The following is a 24,914-nucleotide window of genomic DNA, read 5'->3' on the forward strand; positions in this document are numbered from 1 at the left end:
AGCTGGGACTGCAGGCATGCGCCACCATGCCCCGCTAATTTTTTATATATATATCAGTTGGCCAATTAATTTCTTTCTATTTATAGTAGAGACGGGGTCTCGCTCTTGCTCAGGCTGGTTTTGAACTCCTGACCTTGAGCAATCCGCCCGCCTCGGCCTCCCAAGAGCTAGGATTACAGGCGTGAGCCACAGCGCCCGGCCGGATTCATTATTTTTAAAAAGTGTCTCTTATCTCTATTATTGCATTTTCTTTTCTCTCTCTTTTCAAGCAGATGATGGGAGTCCAAGTATTAAGGTGACATGTGTTGCCCGTGCCCCCCTCCCCCCCGTGTTCTTATTCATTTACCTCTCATGTTGTTCCAGCATATTGTGGGGGCACCAATGTTAAGGTCGGGTGCGGTGCGTTGCCCTCTCCCAGCCTCCCCCCTCGGGTCAGAGCTTCAAGTGCGCCCATCCCCCAGTCGGTGCGCACCCACCCCATTCCTAATGGATGTGTATGCCCATCCCCTCCCCCCCACCCGCCCGACACCCACCCGAAGAAGGTGATTCCTCTGTGTCCACTTAGGTGTCCATCGGTTCGTACCCATTTGCTGGTGAGCGCGAGCACGTGGTGCTCGTGTGTCCATTCTTGGGATACTTGGCTTACTGGAACGGGTTCCAGCTCTGGCCAGGAGAACCAGGAGAGGTGCCCTCTCACCGCTGCTCCTCATAGCCGAATAGCACTCCGTGGTGTCCACGCGCCACATTTTATTTACCCACTCGTGGGTCGATGGGCACTCGGGTGGCTTCCAGGTCTTTGCGATTGTGACTTGTGCCCTGACTCTAACCCTAACCCTTACCCAGCCCGTCTCCTCCACGGCCCCTGCCTGACTGACTCCTTCCCGCCCGGCCTGTCACCTGTCACCGTCCTCTGCCCCTGCCTGACACGCTCCTCCCCGCCCGGGCCGTCACCGTCCTCGGCCCCTGCCTGACGGGGCTCCTCTGTCGCCTGGGCCTTCCAAGGGCTTGGTGTGGACGCTGGTTCCAGGACGCCCTCCCAGGAACCCGGTAGCAGGGCGGCCGCAGCGTCTCGCGCAACCCAACCGTCCGCCGGCTGGCCGCCGTCGCTAAGTGGCCTGCGGGGGACGTGCTCCCGCTGTGCCGTGGGGGCCCAGCCTGGTGTCTTCTCTGAGGCCCCGCGGCTGCCGCTCCCCGCAAGGGGATAGCCGCGGAGGTGGGGACCGCCTCCTCATGGGGACGTACACTCAGCTCTCCACGTCGGATTCCGGGGCTCTCTGTCCTGCCAGAAGGCCCAGCTGGCCTGCGGGTCCTTAGAGTGGCAAAAACATCCGAAAACTGAGATTGAGGGTCCGGTGGGTGTCTGCACTTTTGTGCTGGGCACCCCAGGGAGGCCCGGGGGCTGGCTGGACAACGCGGTCTGCTGGGCGGGGGCTTTGGAGGAGCAACTGATGCCCTTTGCACTTTGGGTAGCAAGTGTCTGAGGTGTCTCTGGGCCCTGTGCCATGTGGGGGCGGGGGCGGGGGCGGGGTGGGAGGAGGAGGAGGAGGAGGAGGAGGAGGAGGAGGAGGTGGGAAGGGCCGTGGCCTGCAGTCGTGTTCCCCGGGGTGGCACAGCATGTGGCTTCTTCCACAGGCTGCTTGGCCTGGGCTCCCTGCACCTGGGCCTTTGGAGGACTGGCCCTGTGCTTGCCAACACTTCCTGCAGGGACCCAGAGCTGGGAGGTTGCATCTCTCAGCCCTGGGTCGGGCAGAGCCCCAGCGGGCCATGCCCACAACCTCTCTCAGCACGGGTCCCCCAGAAGGCTCCTTTGGGACCAGGATTCTCTTGCGGGTGACTCTTTAAGGTCTGGCCCCTGGATGGAGGGGCACCAGGAGTAGAGGAGCAGGAAGGGGAAGGGGGTGGCCATGCGAGGGGACACTTTCAGGCCAAGTCCCAGCTTCAGCCTGATCCTCCTGGGAACCCCTGGGTGGACATCACACCTCCTGGTTGCCCCGCTCTGAGACAAGGAGCCGGGCTTCGCATTCCCACAGCAGCCAGTCGTGGGCTGAGGACACCTGGGGCGTTGGGAACTCCCTGGCTTCTCCTTGGATTAACATCTGGAGCTGCTTGTGAATTGTGCCGCCACACACACCCGAGTGCAGGTGTCTTCTGCACAGACTGCGGGCCTCGCTCTTCTGAATGCCGCTAGCTCGCCACCCACCCACCCGCGGGTGAACCTGGTCAGGGTACTTTCTCTCAGGGGCAGACTCTCATCCGGGCGGGCTACCGGTGTCTCTGTTTGCTCGTTTCTTTCTTCCACTTCGGGAAAGGCTTCCTTACTGGGTGTGGAAATCTCCTATGCCTTTCCTCGCCTATTCTGTCAGCTTTCAAATTCTCTTTCGGTTGCCACCCTCACAGATGGATTAGGAAACTCTTTGCGGTGCACTCATTAGTGAAATGACCTCAATGACGCTGGAATCCAATATCTAATCGCCGATTTTTAGCGAGTCCACACGCCAGGGTGGTTGGGGTCCAATGCAGCCCCGGCCAGGCCCAGGCCCCTTGGACTGGGCCACAGGAGGACACAGAGGAGGGTCCCGGCCCCCACGGTAGCGGTGCGGGCAGTTCTCCAAGGGCTTGGGTGTTTTCCAGAGGGAGGAGATGGAGGGGACTGATTTCTTCAGCGCCCCACAAACCACGCCACCCCACCCCACCCATGGGACACATCCCGAGAAAGAGAGAGAGAGAGAGAGAGAGAGAGAGAGAGAGAGAGAGAGACGCCCCATACACTGGCTCCCCTCCCCCGTGCGCTGTGCCCCAGCCCTGGCCCGGGGGAATAGGCGGCCGCAGGGCCACAGGGTGGGCGGCGCAGCTGAAAGGGGTTGTGGGGGAGGGCGGCCCCTGGCTGGGGTCAAAGGGCGAGCGCCCCGCCCACCCCGTGCGCAGTCAGCGGCCGCGGCGCGCTGGGGGTGGGGGCGGGGAGGTGAAGGAGGCCAGGCGAGGAGAGGAGGGGGGCTGGAAGGTCTCCACCTTGGTGGGTCCAGCCGTGGAGGCGCATCTTGTGTGAGTGTGAGTGAGTGAGTGAGTGTGAGTGTGTGTGTATAGAGAGACAGCCCCCAACCTCGGCCCGCCGCTCCCTGCCCGCCCCGCCTGTCACCCCCGTCCCTCGGAGCCCGCCGGACCCGGCCGGCGAACTCAACAGGCCCGGCCCGGCGCGGGGCCTGGGGCGGGAGGAGGCGGCGGGGAAGCGCAGAGAGGCTCGGCTTCTTGAGCGGGGCAGGGGCGCCCTCCGCCGTCCACGGCCACACCACCCCGAACGCGCCCGATCCCGTCTGGTCTCGGAAGCTAAGCAGGGTCGGGCCTGGTTAGAACTTGGATGGGAGACCGCCCGGGAATACCGGGTGCCGTAGGCTTCTTCTTTTTTTTTTTTTTTTTTTTGCCTCTGGTTCTGTCGCGTTTCTGGGAGCGCGGGGGCGGCCCGGGGTGGGGGTGACCCCCACCCTCAGCGCCCGCCGCGGTGCCTGGCGCCCCAGCCCGCACCGTGGGGCCTCCTCTTGTCCCGAGCCGTGACACCGCCGCCACGCGGCAGCATGCGTGGCTTCTGGACTGTCAGGTCTCAGACCAAAGGTCTGCTCTGTGGGAACGGACACGCCGGAGGAAACCTTGAGAGTCTGAGAGGGGAGGGAGTTCCAGAAGAAGGCCAGGATGTCATTTTGAGGGAGTATGTGACCAGAACTCGTCCCGTTGCTTTTGGGGTTCTATGGGCTACACGTAGGGATCTTTGGTGGTGGCACCTGATGTTGGGGGATCCGGAGTCACACCCAGACCTGCTCCACAGGCCTCCTTTTACTTTTCTCTTCGGATTCATTTTTTTTTTTTTTTTGAGACAGAGTCTGGGTTTGTTGCCCAGGCTAGAGTGAGTGCCGTGGCGTCAGCCTAGCTCACAGCAACTTCAAACTCCTGGGCTCGAGTGATCCTTCTGCCTCAGCCTCCCGGGTAGCTGGGACTGCAGGCATGCGCCACCATGCCCCGCTAATTTTTTATATATATATCAGTTGGCCAATTAATTTCTTTCTATTTATAGTAGGGACGGGGTCTCGCTCTTGCTCAGGCTGGTTTTGAACTCCTGACCTTGAGCAATCCGCCCGCCTCGGCCTCCCAAGAGCTAGGATTACAGGCGTGAGCCACAGCGCCCGGCCGGATTCATTATTTTTAAAAAGTGTCTCTTATCTCTATTATTGCATTTTCTTTTCTCTCTCTTTTCAAGCAGATGATGGGAGTCCAAGTATTAAGGTGACATGTGTTGCCCGTGCCCCCCTCCCCCCCGTGTTCTTATTCATTTACCTCTCATGTTGTTCCAGCATATTGTGGGGGCACCAATGTTAAGGTCGGGTGCGGTGCGTTGCCCTCTCCCAGCCTCCCCCCTCGGGTCAGAGCTTCAAGTGCGCCCATCCCCCAGTCGGTGCGCACCCACCCCATTCCTAATGGATGTGTATGCCCATCCCCTCCCCCCACCCGCCCGACACCCACCCGAAGAAGGTGATTCCTCTGTGTCCACTTAGGTGTCCATCGGTTCGTACCCATTTGCTGGTGAGCGCGAGCACGTGGTGCTCGTGTGTCCATTCTTGGGATACTTGGCTTACTGGAACGGGTTCCAGCTCTGGCCAGGAGAACCAGGAGAGGTGCCCTCTCACCGCTGCTCCTCATAGCCGAATAGCACTCCGTGGTGTCCACGCGCCACATTTTATTTACCCACTCGTGGGTCGATGGGCACTCGGGTGGCTTCCAGGTCTTTGCGATTGTGACTTGTGCCCTGACTCTAACCCTAACCCTTACCCAGCCCGTCTCCTCCACGGCCCCTGCCTGACTGACTCCTTCCCGCCCGGCCTGTCACCTGTCACCGTCCTCTGCCCCTGCCTGACACGCTCCTCCCCGCCCGGGCCGTCACCGTCCTCGGCCCCTGCCTGACGGGGCTCCTCTGTCGCCTGGGCCTTCCAAGGGCTTGGTGTGGACGCTGGTTCCAGGACGCCCTCCCAGGAACCCGGTAGCAGGGCGGCCGCAGCGTCTCGCGCAACCCAACCGTCCGCCGGCTGGCCGCCGTCGCTAAGTGGCCTGGGGGGGACGTGCTCCCGCTGTGCCGTGGGGGCCCAGCCTGGTGTCTTCTCTGAGGCCCCGCGGCTGCCGCTCCCCGCAAGGGGATAGCCGCGGAGGTGGGGACCGCCTCCTCATGGGGACGTACACTCAGCTCTCCACGTCGGATTCCGGGGCTCTCTGTCCTGCCAGAAGGCCCAGCTGGCCTGCGGGTCCTTAGAGTGGCAAAAACATCCGAAAACTGAGATTGAGGGTCCGGTGGGTGTCTGCACTTTTGTGCTGGGCACCCCAGGGAGGCCCGGGGGCTGGCTGGACAACGCGGTCTGCTGGGCGGGGGCTTTGGAGGAGCAACTGATGCCCTTTGCACTTTGGGTAGCAAGTGTCTGAGGTGTCTCTGGGCCCTGTGCCATGTGGGGGCGGGGGCGGGGGCGGGGTGGGAGGAGGAGGAGGAGGAGGAGGAGGAGGAGGAGGTGGGAAGGGCCGTGGCCTGCAGTCGTGTTCCCCGGGGTGGCACAGCATGTGGCTTCTTCCACAGGCTGCTTGGCCTGGGCTCCCTGCACCTGGGCCTTTGGAGGACTGGCCCTGTGCTTGCCAACACTTCCTGCAGGGACCCAGAGCTGGGAGGTTGCATCTCTCAGCCCTGGGTCGGGCAGAGCCCCAGCGGGCCATGCCCACAACCTCTCTCAGCACGGGTCCCCCAGAAGGCTCCTTTGGGACCAGGATTCTCTTGCGGGTGACTCTTTAAGGTCTGGCCCCTGGATGGAGGGGCACCAGGAGTAGAGGAGCAGGAAGGGGAAGGGGGTGGCCATGCGAGGGGACACTTTCAGGCCAAGTCCCAGCTTCAGCCTGATCCTCCTGGGAACCCCTGGGTGGACATCACACCTCCTGGTTGCCCCGCTCTGAGACAAGGAGCCGGGCTTCGCATTCCCACAGCAGCCAGTCGTGGGCTGAGGACACCTGGGGCGTTGGGAACTCCCTGGCTTCTCCTTGGATTAACATCTGGAGCTGCTTGTGAATTGTGCCGCCACACACACCCGAGTGCAGGTGTCTTCTGCACAGACTGCGGGCCTCGCTCTTCTGAATGCCGCTAGCTCGCCACCCACCCACCCGCGGGTGAACCTGGTCAGGGTACTTTCTCTCAGGGGCAGACTCTCATCCGGGCGGGCTACCGGTGTCTCTGTTTGCTCGTTTCTTTCTTCCACTTCGGGAAAGGCTTCCTTACTGGGTGTGGAAATCTCCTATGCCTTTCCTCGCCTATTCTGTCAGCTTTCAAATTCTCTTTCGGTTGCCACCCTCACAGATGGATTAGGAAACTCTTTGCGGTGCACTCATTAGTGAAATGACCTCAATGACGCTGGAATCCAATATCTAATCGCCGATTTTTAGCGAGTCCACACGCCAGGGTGGTTGGGGTCCAATGCAGCCCCGGCCAGGCCCAGGCCCCTTGGACTGGGCCACAGGAGGACACAGAGGAGGGTCCCGGCCCCCACGGTAGCGGTGCGGGCAGTTCTCCAAGGGCTTGGGTGTTTTCCAGAGGGAGGAGATGGAGGGGACTGATTTCTTCAGCGCCCCACAAACCACGCCACCCCACCCCACCCATGGGACACATCCGGGGGGGGAGAGAGAGAGAGAGAGAGAGAGAGAGAGAGAGAGAGAGAGAGACGCCCCATACACTGGCTCCCCTCCCCCGTGTGCTGTGCCCCAGCCCTGGCCCGGGGGAATAGGCGGCCGCAGGGCCACAGGGTGGGCGGCGCAGCTGAAAGGGGTTGTGGGGGAGGGCGGCCCCTGGCTGGGGTCAAAGGGCGAGCGCCCCGCCCACCCCGTGCGCAGTCAGCGGCCGCGGCGCGCTGGGGGTGGGGGCGGGGAGGTGAAGGAGGCCAGGCGAGGAGAGGAGGGGGGCTGGAAGGTCTCCACCTTGGTGGGTCCAGCCGTGGAGGCGCATCTTGTGTGAGTGTGAGTGAGTGAGTGAGTGTGAGTGTGTGTGTATAGAGAGACAGCCCCCAACCTCGGCCCGCCGCTCCCTGCCCGCCCCGCCTGTCACCCCCGTCCCTCGGAGCCCGCCGGACCCGGCCGGCGAACTCAACAGGCCCGGCCCGGCGCGGGGCCTGGGGCGGGAGGAGGCGGCGGGGAAGCGCAGAGAGGCTCGGCTTCTTGAGCGGGGCAGGGGCGCCCTCCACCGTCCACGGCCACACCACCCCGAACGCGCCCGATCCCGTCTGGTCTCGGAAGCTAAGCAGGGTCGGGCCTGGTTAGAACTTGGATGGGAGACCGCCCGGGAATACCGGGTGCCGTAGGCTTCTTCTTTTTTTTTTTTTTTTTTTTGCCTCTGGTTCTGTCGCGTTTCTGGGAGCGCGGGGGCGGCCCGGGGTGGGGGTGACCCCCACCCTCAGCGCCCGCCGCGGTGCCTGGCGCCCCAGCCCGCACCGTGGGGCCTCCTCTTGTCCCGAGCCGTGACACCGCCGCCACGCGGCAGCATGCGTGGCTTCTGGACTGTCAGGTCTCAGACCAAAGGTCTGCTCTGTGGGAACGGACACGCCGGAGGAAACCTTGAGAGTCTGAGAGGGGAGGGAGTTCCAGAAGAAGGCCAGGATGTCATTTTGAGGGAGTATGTGACCAGAACTCGTCCCGTTGCTTTTGGGGTTCTATGGGCTACACGTAGGGATCTTTGGTGGTGGCACCTGATGTTGGGGGATCCGGAGTCACACCCAGACCTGCTCCACAGGCCTCCTTTTACTTTTCTCTTCGGATTCATTTTTTTTTTTTTTTTTTGAGACAGAGTCTGGGTTTGTTGCCCAGGCTAGAGTGAGTGCCGTGGCGTCAGCCTAGCTCACAGCAACTTCAAACTCCTGGGCTCGAGTGATCCTTCTGCCTCAGCCTCCCGGGTAGCTGGGACTGCAGGCATGCGCCACCATGCCCCGCTAATTTTTTATATATATATCAGTTGGCCAATTAATTTCTTTCTATTTATAGTAGAGACGGGGTCTCGCTCTTGCTCAGGCTGGTTTTGAACTCCTGACCTTGAGCAATCCGCCCGCCTCGGCCTCCCAAGAGCTAGGATTACAGGCGTGAGCCACAGCGCCCGGCCGGATTCATTATTTTTAAAAAGTGTCTCTTATCTCTATTATTGCATTTTCTTTTCTCTCTCTTTTCAAGCAGATGATGGGAGTCCAAGTATTAAGGTGACATGTGTTGCCCGTGCCCCCCTCCCCCCCGTGTTCTTATTCATTTACCTCTCATGTTGTTCCAGCATATTGTGGGGGCACCAATGTTAAGGTCGGGTGCGGTGCGTTGCCCTCTCCCAGCCTCCCCCCTCGGGTCAGAGCTTCAAGTGCGCCCATCCCCCAGTCGGTGCGCACCCACCCCATTCCTAATGGATGTGTATGCCCATCCCCTCCCCCCCACCCGCCCGACACCCACCCGAAGAAGGTGATTCCTCTGTGTCCACTTAGGTGTCCATCGGTTCGTACCCATTTGCTGGTGAGCGCGAGCACGTGGTGCTCGTGTGTCCATTCTTGGGATACTTGGCTTACTGGAACGGGTTCCAGCTCTGGCCAGGAGAACCAGGAGAGGTGCCCTCTCACCGCTGCTCCTCATAGCCGAATAGCACTCCGTGGTGTCCACGCGCCACATTTTATTTACCCACTCGTGGGTCGATGGGCACTCGGGTGGCTTCCAGGTCTTTGCGATTGTGACTTGTGCCCTGACTCTAACCCTAACCCTTACCCAGCCCGTCTCCTCCACGGCCCCTGCCTGACTGACTCCTTCCCGCCCGGCCTGTCACCTGTCACCGTCCTCTGCCCCTGCCTGACACGCTCCTCCCCGCCCGGGCCGTCACCGTCCTCGGCCCCTGCCTGACGGGGCTCCTCTGTCGCCTGGGCCTTCCAAGGGCTTGGTGTGGACGCTGGTTCCAGGACGCCCTCCCAGGAACCCGGTAGCAGGGCGGCCGCAGCGTCTCGCGCAACCCAACCGTCCGCCGGCTGGCCGCCGTCGCTAAGTGGCCTGCGGGGGACGTGCTCCCGCTGTGCCGTGGGGGCCCAGCCTGGTGTCTTCTCTGAGGCCCCGCGGCTGCCGCTCCCCGCAAGGGGATAGCCGCGGAGGTGGGGACCGCCTCCTCATGGGGACGTACACTCAGCTCTCCACGTCGGATTCCGGGGCTCTCTGTCCTGCCAGAAGGCCCAGCTGGCCTGCGGGTCCTTAGAGTGGCAAAAACATCCGAAAACTGAGATTGAGGGTCCGGTGGGTGTCTGCACTTTTGTGCTGGGCACCCCAGGGAGGCCCGGGGGCTGGCTGGACAACGCGGTCTGCTGGGCGGGGGCTTTGGAGGAGCAACTGATGCCCTTTGCACTTTGGGTAGCAAGTGTCTGAGGTGTCTCTGGGCCCTGTGCCATGTGTGGGCGGGGGCGGGGGCGGGGTGGGAGGAGGAGGAGGAGGAGGAGGAGGAGGAGGAGGAGGTGGGAAGGGCCGTGGCCTGCAGTCGTGTTCCCCGGGGTGGCACAGCATGTGGCTTCTTCCACAGGCTGCTTGGCCTGGGCTCCCTGCACCTGGGCCTTTGGAGGACTGGCCCTGTGCTTGCCAACACTTCCTGCAGGGACCCAGAGCTGGGAGGTTGCATCTCTCAGCCCTGGGTCGGGCAGAGCCCCAGCGGGCCATGCCCACAACCTCTCTCAGCACGGGTCCCCCAGAAGGCTCCTTTGGGACCAGGATTCTCTTGCGGGTGACTCTTTAAGGTCTGGCCCCTGGATGGAGGGGCACCAGGAGTAGAGGAGCAGGAAGGGGAAGGGGGTGGCCATGCGAGGGGACACTTTCAGGCCAAGTCCCAGCTTCAGCCTGATCCTCCTGGGAACCCCTGGGTGGACATCACACCTCCTGGTTGCCCCGCTCTGAGACAAGGAGCCGGGCTTCGCATTCCCACAGCAGCCAGTCGTGGGCTGAGGACACCTGGGGCGTTGGGAACTCCCTGGCTTCTCCTTGGATTAACATCTGGAGCTGCTTGTGAATTGTGCCGCCACACACACCCGAGTGCAGGTGTCTTCTGCACAGACTGCGGGCCTCGCTCTTCTGAATGCCGCTAGCTCGCCACCCACCCACCCGCGGATGAACCTGGTCAGGGTACTTTCTCTCAGGGGCAGACTCTCATCCGGGCGGGCTACCGGTGTCTCTGTTTGCTCGTTTCTTTCTTCCACTTCGGGAAAGGCTTCCTTACTGGGTGTGGAAATCTCCTATGCCTTTCCTCGCCTATTCTGTCAGCTTTCAAATTCTCTTTCGGTTGCCACCCTCACAGATGGATTAGGAAACTCTTTGCGGTGCACTCATTAGTGAAATGACCTCAATGACGCTGGAATCCAATATCTAATCGCCGATTTTTAGCGAGTCCACACGCCAGGGTGGTTGGGGTCCAATGCAGCCCCGGCCAGGCCCAGGCCCCTTGGACTGGGCCACAGGAGGACACAGAGGAGGGTCCCGGCCCCCACGGTAGCAGTGCGGGCAGTTCTCCAAGGGCTTGGGTGTTTTCCAGAGGGAGGAGATGGAGGGGACTGATTTCTTCAGCGCCCCACAAACCACGCCACCCCACCCCACCCATGGGACACATCCGGGGGGAGAGAGAGAGAGAGAGAGAGAGAGAGAGAGAGAGAGAGAGAGACGCCCCATACACTGGCTCCCCTCCCCCGTGCGCTGTGCCCCAGCCCTGGCCCGGGGGAATAGGCGGCCGCAGGGCCACAGGGTGGGCGGAGCAGCTGAAAGGGGTTGTGGGGGAGGGCGGCCCCTGGCTGGGGTCAAAGGGCGAGCGCCCCGCCCACCCCGTGCGCAGTCAGCGGCCGCGGCGCGCTGGGGGTGGGGGCGGGGAGGTGAAGGAGGCCAGGCGAGGAGAGGAGGGGGGCTGGAAGGTCTCCACCTTGGTGGGTCCAGCCGTGGAGGCGCATCTTGTGTGAGTGTGAGTGAGTGAGTGAGTGTGAGTGTGTGTGTATAGAGAGACAGCCCCCAACCTCGGCCCGCCGCTCCCTGCCCGCCCCGCCTGTCACCCCCGTCCCTCGGAGCCCGCCGGACCCGGCCGGCGAACTCAACAGGCCCGGCCCGGCGCGGGGCCTGGGGCGGGAGGAGGCGGCGGGGAAGCGCAGAGAGGCTCGGCTTCTTGAGCGGGGCAGGGGCGCCCTCCACCGTCCACGGCCACACCACCCCGAACGCGCCCGATCCCGTCTGGTCTCGGAAGCTAAGCAGGGTCGGGCCTGGTTAGAACTTGGATGGGAGACCGCCCGGGAATACCGGGTGCCGTAGGCTTCTTCTTTTTTTTTTTTTTTTTTTTGCCTCTGGTTCTGTCGCGTTTCTGGGAGCGCGGGGGCGGCCCGGGGTGGGGGTGACCCCCACCCTCAGCGCCCGCCGCGGTGCCTGGCGCCCCAGCCCGCACCGTGGGGCCTCCTCTTGTCCCGAGCCGTGACACCGCCGCCACGCGGCAGCATGCGTGGCTTCTGGACTGTCAGGTCTCAGACCAAAGGTCTGCTCTGTGGGAACGGACACGCCGGAGGAAACCTTGAGAGTCTGAGAGGGGAGGGAGTTCCAGAAGAAGGCCAGGATGTCATTTTGAGGGAGTATGTGACCAGAACTCGTCCCGTTGCTTTTGGGGTTCTATGGGCTACACGTAGGGATCTTTGGTGGTGGCACCTGATGTTGGGGGATCCGGAGTCACACCCAGACCTGCTCCACAGGCCTCCTTTTACTTTTCTCTTCGGATTCATTTTTTTTTTTTTTTTTTGAGACAGAGTCTGGGTTTGTTGCCCAGGCTAGAGTGAGTGCCGTGGCGTCAGCCTAGCTCACAGCAACTTCAAACTCCTGGGCTCGAGTGATCCTTCTGCCTCAGCCTCCCGGGTAGCTGGGACTGCAGGCATGCGCCACCATGCCCCGCTAATTTTTTATATATATATCAGTTGGCCAATTAATTTCTTTCTATTTATAGTAGGGACGGGGTCTCGCTCTTGCTCAGGCTGGTTTTGAACTCCTGACCTTGAGCAATCCGCCCGCCTCGGCCTCCCAAGAGCTAGGATTACAGGCGTGAGCCACAGCGCCCGGCCGGATTCATTATTTTTAAAAAGTGTCTCTTATCTCTATTATTGCATTTTCTTTTCTCTCTCTTTTCAAGCAGATGATGGGAGTCCAAGTATTAAGGTGACATGTGTTGCCCGTGCCCCCCTCCGCCCCGTGTTCTTATTCATTTACCTCTCATGTTGTTCCAGCATATTGTGGGGGCACCAATGTTAAGGTCGGGTGCGGTGCGTTGCCCTCTCCCAGCCTCCCCCCTCGGGTCAGAGCTTCAAGTGCGCCCATCCCCCAGTCGGTGCGCACCCACCCCATTCCTAATGGATGTGTATGCCCATCCCCTCCCCCCACCCGCCCGACACCCACCCGAAGAAGGTGATTCCTCTGTGTCCACTTAGGTGTCCATCGGTTCGTACCCATTTGCTGGTGAGCGCGAGCACGTGGTGCTCGTGTGTCCATTCTTGGGATACTTGGCTTACTGGAACGGGTTCCAGCTCTGGCCAGGAGAACCAGGAGAGGTGCCCTCTCACCGCTGCTCCTCATAGCCGAATAGCACTCCGTGGTGTCCACGCGCCACATTTTATTTACCCACTCGTGGGTCGATGGGCACTCGGGTGGCTTCCAGGTCTTTGCGATTGTGACTTGTGCCCTGACTCTAACCCTAACCCTTACCCAGCCCGTCTCCTCCACGGCCCCTGCCTGACTGACTCCTTCCCGCCCGGCCTGTCACCTGTCACCGTCCTCTGCCCCTGCCTGACACGCTCCTCCCCGCCCGGGCCGTCACCGTCCTCGGCCCCTGCCTGACGGGGCTCCTCCGTCGCCTGGGCCTTCCAAGGGCTTGGTGTGGACGCTGGTTCCAGGACGCCCTCCCAGGAACCCGGTAGCAGGGCGGCCGCAGCGTCTCGCGCAACCCAACCGTCCGCCGGCTGGCCGCCGTCGCTAAGTGGCCTGGGGGGGACGTGCTCCCGCTGTGCCGTGGGGGCCCAGCCTGGTGTCTTCTCTGAGGCCCCGCGGCTGCCGCTCCCCGCAAGGGGATAGCCGCGGAGGTGGGGACCGCCTCCTCATGGGGACGTACACTCAGCTCTCCACGTCGGATTCCGGGGCTCTCTGTCCTGCCAGAAGGCCCAGCTGGCCTGCGGGTCCTTAGAGTGGCAAAAACATCCGAAAACTGAGATTGAGGGTCCGGTGGGTGTCTGCACTTTTGTGCTGGGCACCCCAGGGAGGCCCGGGGGCTGGCTGGACAACGCGGTCTGCTGGGCGGGGGCTTTGGAGGAGCAACTGATGCCCTTTGCACTTTGGGTAGCAAGTGTCTGAGGTGTCTCTGGGCCCTGTGCCATGTGGGGGCGGGGGCGGGGGCGGGGTGGGAGGAGGAGGAGGAGGAGGAGGAGGAGGAGGAGGTGGGAAGGGCCGTGGCCTGCAGTCGTGTTCCCCGGGGTGGCACAGCATGTGGCTTCTTCCACAGGCTGCTTGGCCTGGGCTCCCTGCACCTGGGCCTTTGGAGGACTGGCCCTGTGCTTGCCAACACTTCCTGCAGGGACCCAGAGCTGGGAGGTTGCATCTCTCAGCCCTGGGTCGGGCAGAGCCCCAGCGGGCCATGCCCACAACCTCTCTCAGCACGGGTCCCCCAGAAGGCTCCTTTGGGACCAGGATTCTCTTGCGGGTGACTCTTTAAGGTCTGGCCCCTGGATGGAGGGGCACCAGGAGTAGAGGAGCAGGAAGGGGAAGGGGGTGGCCATGCGAGGGGACACTTTCAGGCCAAGTCCCAGCTTCAGCCTGATCCTCCTGGGAACCCCTGGGTGGACATCACACCTCCTGGTTGCCCCGCTCTGAGACAAGGAGCCGGGCTTCGCATTCCCACAGCAGCCAGTCGTGGGCTGAGGACACCTGGGGCGTTGGGAACTCCCTGGCTTCTCCTTGGATTAACATCTGGAGCTGCTTGTGAATTGTGCCGCCACACACACCCGAGTGCAGGTGTCTTCTGCACAGACTGCGGGCCTCGCTCTTCTGAATGCCGCTAGCTCGCCACCCACCCACCCGCGGGTGAACCTGGTCAGGGTACTTTCTCTCAGGGGCAGACTCTCATCCGGGCGGGCTACCGGTGTCTCTGTTTGCTCGTTTCTTTCTTCCACTTCGGGAAAGGCTTCCTTACTGGGTGTGGAAATCTCCTATGCCTTTCCTCGCCTATTCTGTCAGCTTTCAAATTCTCTTTCGGTTGCCACCCTCACAGATGGATTAGGAAACTCTTTGCGGTGCACTCATTAGTGAAATGACCTCAATGACGCTGGAATCCAATATCTAATCGCCGATTTTTAGCGAGTCCACACGCCAGGGTGGTTGGGGTCCAATGCAGCCCCGGCCAGGCCCAGGCCCCTTGGACTGGGCCACAGGAGGACACAGAGGAGGGTCCCGGCCCCCACGGTAGCGGTGCGGGCAGTTCTCCAAGGGCTTGGGTGTTTTCCAGAGGGAGGAGATGGAGGGGACTGATTTCTTCAGCGCCCCACAAACCACGCCACCCCACCCCACCCATGGGACACATCCGGGGGGGGGGAGAGAGAGAGAGAGAGAGAGAGAGAGAGAGAGAGAGAGAGACGCCCCATACACTGGCTCCCCTCCCCCGTGTGCTGTGCCCCAGCCCTGGCCCGGGGGAATAGGCGGCCGCAGGGCCACAGGGTGGGCGGCGCAGCTGAAAGGGGTTGTGGGGGAGGGCGGCCCCTGGCTGGGGTCAAAGGGCGAGCGCCCCGCCCACCCCGTGCGCAGTCAGCGGCCGCGGCGCGCTGGGGGTGGGGGCGGGGAGGTGAAGGAGGCCAGGCGAGGAGAGGAGGGGGGCTGGAAGGTCTCCACCTTGGTGGGTCCAGCCGTGGAGGCGCATCTTGTGTGAGTGTGAGTGAGTGAGTGAGTGTGAGTGTGTGTGTATAGAGAGACAGCCCCCAACCTCGGCCCGCCGCTCCCTGCCCGCCCCGCCTGTCACCCCCGTCCCTCGGAGCCCGCCGGACCCGGCCGGCGAACTCAACAGGCCCGGCCCGGCGCGGGGCCTGGGGCGGGAGGAGGCGGCGGGGAAGCGCAGAGAGGCTCGGCTTCTTGAGCGGGGCAGGGGCGCCCTCCACCGTCCACGGCCACACCACCCCGAACGCGCCCGATCCCGTCTGGTCTCGGAAGCTAAGCAGGGTCGGGCCTGGTTAGAACTTGGATGGGAGACCGCCCGGGAATACCGGGTGCCGTAGGCTTCTTCTTTTTTTTTTTTTTTTTTTTGCCTCTGGTTCTGTCGCGTTTCTGGGAGCGCGGGGGCGGCCCGGGGTGGGGGTGACCCCCACCCTCAGCGCCCGCCGCGGTGCCTGGCGCCCCAGCCCGCACCGTGGGGCCTCCTCTTGTCCCGAGCCGTGACACCGCCGCCACGCGGCAGCATGCGTGGCTTCTGGACTGTCAGGTCTCAGACCAAAGGTCTGCTCTGTGGGAACGGACACGCCGGAGGAAACCTTGAGAGTCTGAGAGGGGAGGGAGTTCCAGAAGAAGGCCAGGATGTCATTTTGAGGGAGTATGTGACCAGAACTCGTCCCGTTGCTTTTGGGGTTCTATGGGCTACACGTAGGGATCTTTGGTGGTGGCACCTGATGTTGGGGGATCCGGAGTCACACCCAGACCTGCTCCACAGGCCTCCTTTTACTTTTCTCTTCGGATTCATTTTTTTTTTTTTTTTTTTGAGACAGAGTCTGGGTTTGTTGCCCAGGCTAGAGTGAGTGCCGTGGCGTCAGCCTAGCTCACAGCAACTTCAAACTCCTGGGCTCGAGTGATCCTTCTGCCTCAGCCTCCCGGGTAGCTGGGACTGCAGGCATGCGCCACCATGCCCCGCTAATTTTTTATATATATATCAGTTGGCCAATTAATTTCTTTCTATTTATAGTAGAGACGGGGTCTCGCTCTTGCTCAGGCTGGTTTTGAACTCCTGACCTTGAGCAATCCGCCCGCCTCGGCCTCCCAAGAGCTAGGATTACAGGCGTGAGCCACAGCGCCCGGCCGGATTCATTATTTTTAAAAAGTGTCTCTTATCTCTATTATTGCATTTTCTTTTCTCTCTCTTTTCAAGCAGATGATGGGAGTCCAAGTATTAAGGTGACATGTGTTGCCCGTGCCCCCCTCCCCCCCGTGTTCTTATTCATTTACCTCTCATGTTGTTCCAGCATATTGTGGGGGCACCAATGTTAAGGTCGGGTGCGGTGCGTTGCCCTCTCCCAGCCTCCCCCCTCGGGTCAGAGCTTCAAGTGCGCCCATCCCCCAGTCGGTGCGCACCCACCCCATTCCTAATGGATGTGTATGCCCATCCCCTCCCCCCCACCCGCCCGACACCCACCCGAAGAAGGTGATTCCTCTGTGTCCACTTAGGTGTCCATCGGTTCGTACCCATTTGCTGGTGAGCGCGAGCACGTGGTGCTCGTGTGTCCATTCTTGGGATACTTGGCTTACTGGAACGGGTTCCAGCTCTGGCCAGGAGAACCAGGAGAGGTGCCCTCTCACCGCTGCTCCTCATAGCCGAATAGCACTCCGTGGTGTCCACGCGCCACATTTTATTTACCCACTCGTGGGTCGATGGGCACTCGGGTGGCTTCCAGGTCTTTGCGATTGTGACTTGTGCCCTGACTCTAACCCTAACCCTTACCCAGCCCGTCTCCTCCACGGCCCCTGCCTGACTGACTCCTTCCCGCCCGGCCTGTCACCTGTCACCGTCCTCTGCCCCTGCCTGACACGCTCCTCCCCGCCCGGGCCGTCACCGTCCTCGGCCCCTGCCTGACGGGGCTCCTCTGTCGCCTGGGCCTTCCAAGGGCTTGGTGTGGACGCTGGTTCCAGGACGCCCTCCCAGGAACCCGGTAGCAGGGCGGCCGCAGCGTCTCGCGCAACCCAACCGTCCGCCGGCTGGCCGCCGTCGCTAAGTGGCCTGCGGGGGACGTGCTCCCGCTGTGCCGTGGGGGCCCAGCCTGGTGTCTTCTCTGAGGCCCCGCGGCTGCCGCTCCCCGCAAGGGGATAGCCGCGGAGGTGGGGACCGCCTCCTCATGGGGACGTACACTCAGCTCTCCACGTCGGATTCCGGGGCTCTCTGTCCTGCCAGAAGGCCCAGCTGGCCTGCGGGTCCTTAGAGTGGCAAAAACATCCGAAAACTGAGATTGAGGGTCCGGTGGGTGTCTGCACTTTTGTGCTGGGCACCCCAGGGAGGCCCGGGGGCTGGCTGGACAACGCGGTCTGCTGGGCGGGGGCTTTGGAGGAGCAACTGATGCCCTTTGCACTTTGGGTAGCAAGTGTCTGAGGTGTCTCTGGGCCCTGTGCCATGTGGGGGCGGGGGCGGGGGCGGGGTGGGAGGAGGAGGAGGAGGAGGAGGAGGAGGAGGAGGAGGTGGGAAGGGCCGTGGCCTGCAGTCGTGTTCCCCGGGGTGGCACAGCATGTGGCTTCTTCCACAGGCTGCTTGGCCTGGGCTCCCTGCACCTGGGCCTTTGGAGGACTGGCCCTGTGCTTGCCAACACTTCCTGCAGGGACCCAGAGCTGGGAGGTTGCATCTCTCAGCCCTGGGTCGGGCAGAGCCCCAGCGGGCCATGCCCACAACCTCTCTCAGCACGGGTCCCCCAGAAGGCTCCTTTGGGACCAGGATTCTCTTGCGGGTGACTCTTTAAGGTCTGGCCCCTGGATGGAGGGGCACCAGGAGTAGAGGAGCAGGAAGGGGAAGGGGGTGGCCATGCGAGGGGACACTTTCAGGCCAAGTCCCAGCTTCAGCCTGATCCTCCTGGGAACCCCTGGGTGGACATCACACCTCCTGGTTGCCCCGCTCTGAGACAAGGAGCCGGGCTTCGCATTCCCACAGCAGCCAGTCGTGGGCTGAGGACACCTGGGGCGTTGGGAACTCCCTGGCTTCTCCTTGGATTAACATCTGGAGCTGCTTGTGAATTGTGCCGCCACACACACCCGAGTGCAGGTGTCTTCTGCACAGACTGCGGGCCTCGCTCTTCTGAATGCCGCTAGCTCGCCACCCACCCACCCGCGGGTGAACCTGGTCAGGGTACTTTCTCTCAGGGGCAGACTCTCATCCGGGCGGGCTACCGGTGTCTCTGTTTGCTCGTTTCTTTCTTCCACTTCGGGAAAGGCTTCCTTACTGGGTGTGGAAATCTCCTATGCCTTTCCTCGCCTATTCTGTCAGCTTTCAAATTCTCTTTCGGTTGCCACCCTCACAGATGGATTAGGAAACTCTTTGCGGTGCACTCATTAGTGAAATGACCTCAATGACGCTGGAATCCAATATCTAATCGCCGATTTTTAGCGAGTCCACACGCCAGGGTGGTTGGGGTCCAATGCAGCCCCGGCCAGGCCCAGGCCCCTTGGACTGGGCCACAGGAGGACACAGAGGAGGGTCCCGGCCCCCACGGTAGCGGTGCGGGCAGTTCTCCAAGGGCTTGGGTGTTTTCCAGAGGGAGGAGATGGAGGGGACTGATTTCTTCAGCGCCCCACAAACCACGCCACCCCACCCCACCCATGGGACACATCCCGAGAAAGAGAGAGAGAGAGAGAGAGAGAGAGAGAGAGAGAGAGACGCCCCATACACTGGCTCCCCTCCCCCGTGCGCTGTGCCCCAGCCCTGGCCCGGGGGAATAGGCGGCCGCAGGGCCACAGGGTGGGCGGCGCAGCTGAAAGGGGTTGTGGGGGAGGGCGGCCCCTGGCTGGGGTCAAAGGGCGAGCGCCCCGCCCACCCCGTGCGCAGTCAGCGGCCGCGGCGCGCTGGGGGTGGGGGCGGGGAGGTGAAGGAGGCCAGGCGAGGAGAGGAGGGGGGCTGGAAGGTCTCCACCTTGGTGGGTCCAGCCGTGGAGGCGCATCTTGTGTGAGTGTGAGTGAGTGAGTGAGTGTGAGTGTGTGTGTATAGAGAGACAGCCCCCAACCTCGGCCCGCCGCTCCCTGCCCGCCCCGCCTGTCACCCCCGTCCCTCGGAGCCCGCCGGACCCGGCCGGCGAACTCAACAGGCCCGGCCCGGCGCGGGGCCTGGGGCGGGAGGAGGCGGCGGGGAAGCGCAGAGAGGCTCGGCTTCTTGAGCGGGGCAGGGGCGCCCTCCGCCGTCCACGGCCACACCACCCCGAACGCGCCCGATCCCGTCTGGTCTCGGAAGCTAAGCAGGGTCGGGCCTGGTTAGAACTTGGATGGGAGACCGCCCGGGAATACCGGGTGCCGTAGGCTTCTTCTTTTTTTTTTTTTTTTTTTTGCCTCTGGTTCTGTCGCGTTTCTGGGAGCGCGGGGGCGGCCCGGGGTGGGGGTGACCCCCACCCTCAGCGCCCGCCGCGGTGCCTGGCGCCCCAGCCCGCACCGTGGGGCCTCCTCTTGTCCCGAGCCGTGACACCGCCGCCACGCGGCAGCATGCGTGGCTTCTGGACTGTCAGGTCTCAGACCAAAGGTCTGCTCTGTGGGAACGGACACGCCGGAGGAAACCTTGAGAGTCTGAGAGGGGAGGGAGTTCCAGAAGAAGGCCAGGATGTCATTTTGAGGGAGTATGTGACCAGAACTCGTCCCGTTGCTTTTGGGGTTCTATGGGCTACACGTAGGGATCTTTGGTGGTGGCACCTGATGTTGGGGGATCCGGAGTCACACCCAGACCTGCTCCACAGGCCTCCTTTTACTTTTCTCTTCGGATTCATTTTTTTTTTTTTTTTTGAGACAGAGTCTGGGTTTGTTGCCCAGGCTAGAGTGAGTGCCGTGGCGTCAGCCTAGCTCACAGCAACTTCAAACTCCTGGGCTCGAGTGATCCTTCTGCCTCAGCCTCCCGGGTAGCTGGGACTGCAGGCATGCGCCACCATGCCCCGCTAATTTTTTATATATATATCAGTTGGCCAATTAATTTCTTTCTATTTATAGTAGGGACGGGGTCTCGCTCTTGCTCAGGCTGGTTTTGAACTCCTGACCTTGAGCAATCCGCCCGCCTCGGCCTCCCAAGAGCTAGGATTACAGGCGTGAGCCACAGCGCCCGGCCGGATTCATTATTTTTAAAAAGTGTCTCTTATCTCTATTATTGCATTTTCTTTTCTCTCTCTTTTCAAGCAGATGATGGGAGTCCAAGTATTAAGGTGACATGTGTTGCCCGTGCCCCCCTCCCCCCCGTGTTCTTATTCATTTACCTCTCATGTTGTTCCAGCATATTGTGGGGGCACCAATGTTAAGGTCGGGTGCGGTGCGTTGCCCTCTCCCAGCCTCCCCCCTCGGGTCAGAGCTTCAAGTGCGCCCATCCCCCAGTCGGTGCGCACCCACCCCATTCCTAATGGATGTGTATGCCCATCCCCTCCCCCCCACCCGCCCGACACCCACCCGAAGAAGGTGATTCCTCTGTGTCCACTTAGGTGTCCATCGGTTCGTACCCATTTGCTGGTGAGCGCGAGCACGTGGTGCTCGTGTGTCCATTCTTGGGATACTTGGCTTACTGGAACGGGTTCCAGCTCTGGCCAGGAGAACCAGGAGAGGTGCCCTCTCACCGCTGCTCCTCATAGCCGAATAGCACTCCGTGGTGTCCACGCGCCACATTTTATTTACCCACTCGTGGGTCGATGGGCACTCGGGTGGCTTCCAGGTCTTTGCGATTGTGACTTGTGCCCTGACTCTAACCCTAACCCTTACCCAGCCCGTCTCCTCCACGGCCCCTGCCTGACTGACTCCTTCCCGCCCGGCCTGTCACCTGTCACCGTCCTCTGCCCCTGCCTGACACGCTCCTCCCCGCCCGGGCCGTCACCGTCCTCGGCCCCTGCCTGACGGGGCTCCTCTGTCGCCTGGGCCTTCCAAGGGCTTGGTGTGGACGCTGGTTCCAGGACGCCCTCCCAGGAACCCGGTAGCAGGGCGGCCGCAGCGTCTCGCGCAACCCAACCGTCCGCCGGCTGGCCGCCGTCGCTAAGTGGCCTGCGGGGGACGTGCTCCCGCTGTGCCGTGGGGGCCCAGCCTGGTGTCTTCTCTGAGGCCCCGCGGCTGCCGCTCCCCGCAAGGGGATAGCCGCGGAGGTGGGGACCGCCTCCTCATGGGGACGTACACTCAGCTCTCCACGTCGGATTCCGGGGCTCTCTGTCCTGCCAGAAGGCCCAGCTGGCCTGCGGGTCCTTAGAGTGGCAAAAACATCCGAAAACTGAGATTGAGGGTCCGGTGGGTGTCTGCACTTTTGTGCTGGGCACCCCAGGGAGGCCCGGGGGCTGGCTGGACAACGCGGTCTGCTGGGCGGGGGCTTTGGAGGAGCAACTGATGCCCTTTGCACTTTGGGTAGCAAGTGTCTGAGGTGTCTCTGGGCCCTGTGCCATGTGGGGGCGGGGGCGGGGGCGGGGTGGGAGGAGGAGGAGGAGGAGGAGGAGGAGGAGGAGGAGGTGGGAAGGGCCGTGGCCTGCAGTCGTGTTCCCCGGGGTGGCACAGCATGTGGCTTCTTCCACAGGCTGCTTGGCCTGGGCTCCCTGCACCTGGGCCTTTGGAGGACTGGCCCTGTGCTTGCCAACACTTCCTGCAGGGACCCAGAGCTGGGAGGTTGCATCTCTCAGCCCTGGGTCGGGCAGAGCCCCAGCGGGCCATGCCCACAACCTCTCTCAGCACGGGTCCCCCAGAAGGCTCCTTTGGGACCAGGATTCTCTTGCGGGTGACTCTTTAAGGTCTGGCCCCTGGATGGAGGGGCACCAGGAGTAGAGGAGCAGGAAGGGGAAGGGGGTGGCCATGCGAGGGGACACTTTCAGGCCAAGTCCCAGCTTCAGCCTGATCCTCCTGGGAACCCCTGGGTGGACATCACACCTCCTGGTTGCCCCGCTCTGAGACAAGGAGCCGGGCTTCGCATTCCCACAGCAGCCAGTCGTGGGCTGAGGACACCTGGGGCGTTGGGAACTCCCTGGCTTCTCCTTGGATTAACATCTGGAGCTGCTTGTGAATTGTGCCGCCACACACACCCGAGTGCAGGTGTCTTCTGCACAGACTGCGGGCCTCGCTCTTCTGAATGCCGCTAGCTCGCCACCCACCCACCCGCGGGTGAACCTGGTCAGGGTACTTTCTCTCAGGGGCAGACTCTCATCCGGGCGGGCTACCGGTGTCTCTGTTTGCTCGTTTCTTTCTTCCACTTCGGGAAAGGCTTCCTTACTGGGTGTGGAAATCTCCTATGCCTTTCCTCGCCTATTCTGTCAGCTTTCAAATTCTCTTTCGGTTGCCACCCTCACAGATGGATTAGGAAACTCTTTGCGGTGCACTCATTAGTGAAATGACCTCAATGACGCTGGAATCCAATATCTAATCGCCGATTTTTAGCGAGTCCACACGCCAGGGTGGTTGGGGTCCAATGCAGCCCCGGCCAGGCCCAGGCCCCTTGGACTGGGCCACAGGAGGACACAGAGGAGGGTCCCGGCCCCCACGGTAGCGGTGCGGGCAGTTCTCCAAGGGCTTGGGTGTTTTCCAGAGGGAGGAGATGGAGGGGACTGATTTCTTCAGCGCCCCACAAACCACGCCACCCCACCCCACCCATGGGACACATCGGGGGGGGGGGGGGAGAGAGAGAGAGAGAGAGAGAGAGAGAGAGAGAGAGAGAGAGAGACGCCCCATACACTGGCTCCCCTCCCCCGTGCGCTGTGCCCCAGCCCTGGCCCGGGGGAATAGGCGGCCGCAGGGCCACAGGGTGGGCGGCGCAGCTGAAAGGGGTTGTGGGGGAGGGCGGCCCCTGGCTGGGGTCAAAGGGCGAGCGCCCCGCCCACCCCGTGCGCAGTCAGCGGCCGCGGCGCGCTGGGGGTGGGGGCGGGGAGGTGAAGGAGGCCAGGCGAGGAGAGGAGGGGGGCTGGAAGGTCTCCACCTTGGTGGGTCCAGCCGTGGAGGCGCATCTTGTGTGAGTGTGAGTGAGTGAGTGAGTGTGAGTGTGTGTGTATAGAGAGACAGCCCCCAACCTCGGCCCGCCGCTCCCTGCCCGCCCCGCCTGTCACCCCCGTCCCTCGGAGCCCGCCGGACCCGGCCGGCGAACTCAACAGGCCCGGCCCGGCGCGGGGCCTGGGGCGGGAGGAGGCGGCGGGGAAGCGCAGAGAGGCTCGGCTTCTTGAGCGGGGCAGGGGCGCCCTCCACCGTCCACGGCCACACCACCCCGAACGCGCCCGATCCCGTCTGGTCTCGGAAGCTAAGCAGGGTCGGGCCTGGTTAGAACTTGGATGGGAGACCGCCCGGGAATACCGGGTGCCGTAGGCTTCTTCTTTTTTTTTTTTTTTTTTTTTTGCCTCTGGTTCTGTCGCGTTTCTGGGAGCGCGGGGGCGGCCCGGGGTGGGGGTGACCCCCACCCTCAGCGCCCGCCGCGGTGCCTGGCGCCCCAGCCCGCACCGTGGGGCCTCCTCTTGTCCCGAGCCGTGACACCGCCGCCACGCGGCAGCATGCGTGGCTTCTGGACTGTCAGGTCTCAGACCAAAGGTCTGCTCTGTGGGAACGGACACGCCGGAGGAAACCTTGAGAGTCTGAGAGGGGAGGGAGTTCCAGAAGAAGGCCAGGATGTCATTTTGAGGGAGTATGTGACCAGAACTCGTCCCGTTGCTTTTGGGGTTCTATGGGCTACACGTAGGGATCTTTGGTGGTGGCACCTGATGTTGGGGGATCCGGAGTCACACCCAGACCTGCTCCACAGGCCTCCTTTTACTTTTCTCTTCGGATTCATTTTTTTTTTTTTTTGAGACAGAGTCTGGGTTTGTTTCCCAGGCTAGAGTGAGTGCCGTGGCGTCAGCCTAGCTCACAGCAACTTCAAACTCCTGGGCTCGAGTGATCCTTCTGCCTCAGCCTCCCGGGTAGCTGGGACTGCAGGCATGCGCCACCATGCCCCGCTAATTTTTTATATATATATCAGTTGGCCAATTAATTTCTTTCTATTTATAGTAGAGACGGGGTCTCGCTCTTGCTCAGGCTGGTTTTGAACTCCTGACCTTGAGCAATCCGCCCGCCTCGGCCTCCCAAGAGCTAGGATTACAGGCGTGAGCCACAGCGCCCGGCCGGATTCATTATTTTTAAAAAGTGTCTCTTATCTCTATTATTGCATTTTCTTTTCTCTCTCTTTTCAAGCAGATGATGGGAGTCCAAGTATTAAGGTGACATGTGTTGCCCGTGCCCCCCTCCCCCCCGTGTTCTTATTCATTTACCTCTCATGTTGTTCCAGCATATTGTGGGGGCACCAATGTTAAGGTCGGGTGCGGTGCGTTGCCCTCTCCCAGCCTCCCCCCTCGGGTCAGAGCTTCAAGTGCGCCCATCCCCCAGTCGGTGCGCACCCACCCCATTCCTAATGGATGTGTATGCCCATCCCCTCCCCCCCACCCGCCCGACACCCACCCGAAGAAGGTGATTCCTCTGTGTCCACTTAGGTGTCCATCGGTTCGTACCCATTTGCTGGTGAGCGCGAGCACGTGGTGCTCGTGTGTCCATTCTTGGGATACTTGGCTTACTGGAACGGGTTCCAGCTCTGGCCAGGAGAACCAGGAGAGGTGCCCTCTCACCGCTGCTCCTCATAGCCGAATAGCACTCCGTGGTGTCCACGCGCCACATTTTATTTACCCACTCGTGGGTCGATGGGCACTCGGGTGGCTTCCAGGTCTTTGCGATTGTGACTTGTGCCCTGACTCTAACCCTAACCCTTACCCAGCCCGTCTCCTCCACGGCCCCTGCCTGACTGACTCCTTCCCGCCCGGCCTGTCACCTGTCACCGTCCTCTGCCCCTGCCTGACACGCTCCTCCCCGCCCGGGCCGTCACCGTCCTCGGCCCCTGCCTGACGGGGCTCCTCTGTCGCCTGGGCCTTCCAAGGGCTTGGTGTGGACGCTGGTTCCAGGACGCCCTCCCAGGA

At 62.2% G+C, this 24,914-nt stretch overlaps 6 pseudogenes; all 6 read left to right on the forward strand.

The window, feature by feature from the left end:
* Nucleotides 1-3,273: 3,273 nt before the first annotated feature.
* LOC142868059 (uncharacterized) lies at nucleotides 3,274-3,392 on the forward strand (annotated as a pseudogene).
* A 3,856-nt stretch (nucleotides 3,393-7,248) lies between these two features.
* LOC142868060 (uncharacterized) lies at nucleotides 7,249-7,367 on the forward strand (annotated as a pseudogene).
* Nucleotides 7,368-11,227: 3,860 nt separating this feature from the next.
* Nucleotides 11,228-11,346, forward strand: LOC142868061 (uncharacterized; annotated as a pseudogene).
* A 3,858-nt stretch (nucleotides 11,347-15,204) lies between these two features.
* On the forward strand, nucleotides 15,205-15,323 carry LOC142868062 (uncharacterized; annotated as a pseudogene).
* Nucleotides 15,324-19,180: 3,857 nt separating this feature from the next.
* On the forward strand, nucleotides 19,181-19,299 carry LOC142868064 (uncharacterized; annotated as a pseudogene).
* Nucleotides 19,300-23,167: 3,868 nt separating this feature from the next.
* LOC142868066 (uncharacterized) lies at nucleotides 23,168-23,286 on the forward strand (annotated as a pseudogene).
* The last annotated feature ends 1,628 nt before the right edge of the window (nucleotides 23,287-24,914 follow it).

Source organism: Microcebus murinus, unplaced genomic scaffold, assembly GCF_040939455.1.
Source record: "Microcebus murinus isolate Inina unplaced genomic scaffold, M.murinus_Inina_mat1.0 scaf025_hap2_Mmur4.0, whole genome shotgun sequence".
In the NCBI taxonomy this organism is placed as follows: Eukaryota; Metazoa; Chordata; class Mammalia; order Primates; family Cheirogaleidae; genus Microcebus; species Microcebus murinus.